Below are 2736 nucleotides of genomic sequence, written 5' to 3'. Positions count from 1 at the left end.
GCGATAAAAGTTGTTATTTAATTTATTTATAAGTTATTTATATTTTATTACTTAAAGTTTAAAATATTTAGTTATTATTTAATTACTTAAATTATTTTCTCATTCAAATCTTAATTCCTCCTATAATTAAAATCTAAATCTCAAATCTTAAAATATGGAACACCCAATAAAGAGAAAAGAAGATAAAACTTTTATGGAAATGTTCAGTATAGAAAATAAGGATGAATATAAGGCTGATCCATATACACCAAAACAAATGCAATATATGTTAGAATTGAATGAATACATGAGACAAGTGAAGGAAAAGGAAAAAAATGCTCAAACTCAACATACAATAACTATCGAACAATATCTCTCCAATGCGTATTATTGGACTAATGACGAGGAAGAGGTTAATGAGGAGTTTGAACCAGTCAAAGAAGAGGTAGAGGAGATTGGGGTTAGTGTTAGAAACATGTCGATAGAAGAGATGATGATAGCCGAGGGATTTTGCCCATGTTTTAGATGAAGAATCACCTATGTTAGTCACCCCAATTAACATCTTCAACGATCAAATTTTAGATGAAGAATCACCGGGTATAGATTGGGATCCTTCAGATACCAAAGATGATGATGAGTTCTATCCGATCAAATGGGATTCTTCTGATGATGAAGAAGATGATTCTTATCTTAATTTTGAGGTGGAAAAGTTGCTTAAAAACACTAGGTTAGTGGAAACTACTCCAATTTTAGAGTTATATGACATTGATTCTTCTCTTGAGGAAGATTTTTGGGAATTAATGGATGTAGACACGGAGGATTTCACACCTATAAGTATTAAGGATGAAGATCTAGATACCGAGTTTGACGAGTTTATGAAAGTCAACATCAATGATGAATCCGATGATGAATTGTTTGAAATATTTACTAAGAAAGAACTTATACCAGAAACACCTCTTGAAAAATGTATAACTCTGATAGACTTTATGTACTCTAAAGAAATTATTAGATGTGAAATGGTATTTAAAGACCCGTTTTGGCAAGAACCCGCAACAAAAATGAAATTATTGCCGCAAGACCTACATAATGGGAAACTATTTATTGACATTTGGGTTAATTTCAAAATTTTGAACAAACAACAAATTAAATATATCTTTACAACCCGAGGTGTTAATGATTGGTTAACGTTACTGATTCTTGGAACATTTTCCACCGATTTTATATGTCGCCCGATAAGTGTGGGGGAAGTTAAACCCCACTAAGGAAAAATTTAAATGGGGTCAACTCAAGCTTATGACTCGTTAATAAAAAAGAACGTATTTATTTCCTTTTTATTGTTGATTATTTGAATAAATGGGGTGATTGAGCGCGTGTTCTTCAAATTCAACTTGTGCAACTATCCTGTAACTACAATCTACTTCCAAGTAACATCATTCTTCTCCCAGTTTACATTTTGGTCTTCCTTTATATTATCGTTGTAGTATAAATTCATGCAAGTGAGGACATTGCATGATTTTAAGTGTGAGGGGAAGACGTGAATTCTTCACTTAATTAAAAACCAAGATAAATTATTTGAAAATTGTTAAGGAAATACTAATAAAATGAGGTTTTTATCACACGTGATTTTGTTTATCTTATAAAAAAATTGTTACTTTGTGATTAATAATTCATACCCTTAAAAGTAACTAGTTTTTGACTCCCTATTTGGTAAAAATTTTAAATTTTGAGATGGAGTAGATTATAAAGAAATATAAAACACCTTAATTTAAGGTAATGTAAATGATAAAGAAATATCTAGGATTTTATTTTTTGTTAGCCTTTTGTTTTCAAAACAATTTAAGCCAGTACCTAGGTCGTTAGCACTTGAATACATATCCAAATATATAGAGTACTAACAAAATTTCAATTAGTAACCATTAGAAATCTAAACCTTTAGATAAAAAAACCAAAATTAAACCAAATTCTCATTCCTAACCCTATATTTTTGAAAGTATAAATTCTTAGTCAAACTTATGTCTTATCATTAATCTAATCTTAAAGCTAATAGAACTACTCTCAACTTCGAGATCGGACTACTTATTTAAGATAGGAATTAAATGCCAAAAATTGTGAAACGATTGCAAACTTATAGCCACTACCATATGGCATAATAAGAATGGACCACTTAGGAAACAAAAGAGTCCCAATGAGGGCCAACTTAGAAAAAATTTGCCAAATGTAAAGCTAATGCTAAGCATGAAAGCAAAAGCAAGAAATGAAAAGTTAAAAGAGCCCAATGAAGGCCAAAAGGAGTGATGAGAGTGAGAGAAAATAGTTCCAATGAGAACCACACACTTATAAAAGCTCTAGTTAGAAAATAAAAGAGTCCAATGATGACCAACTGTTGTATAAATCTGGATTAATGAAACATTAGGACCACTTGTACTCCTTGGTCTAGTTCAGACTAGTTCTTATAATAATAACTAAACTTTAATGATTAAACATCTTTTTGACTTCGCATTTTGCTTCCGCTTTTACACCAATTTTATCTCGTGTCATGACCAACCCGATAAACCAAATTCTGATATAAACTACCCATTTAATATTTCTTTTGATACATTACCTAGGTGAAATTCTTATATCAGTGTTAATCTTTGAAAAAAAGTGAAGATAATTTTCAGCTGAAAACACGAGATTAACCAAAGTATTGTCGAAACATCTCTTTAACTACTATGTTTGATAAAAATTCCTAAGGGAGTATACTTTTAAATGTTTTAT

The sequence above is a fragment of the Rutidosis leptorrhynchoides genome, chromosome 5, assembly GCF_046630445.1.
Source record: "Rutidosis leptorrhynchoides isolate AG116_Rl617_1_P2 chromosome 5, CSIRO_AGI_Rlap_v1, whole genome shotgun sequence".
Taxonomy (NCBI): Eukaryota; Viridiplantae; Streptophyta; class Magnoliopsida; order Asterales; family Asteraceae; genus Rutidosis; species Rutidosis leptorrhynchoides.
Note: the sequence above shows the minus strand (reverse complement) of the source record.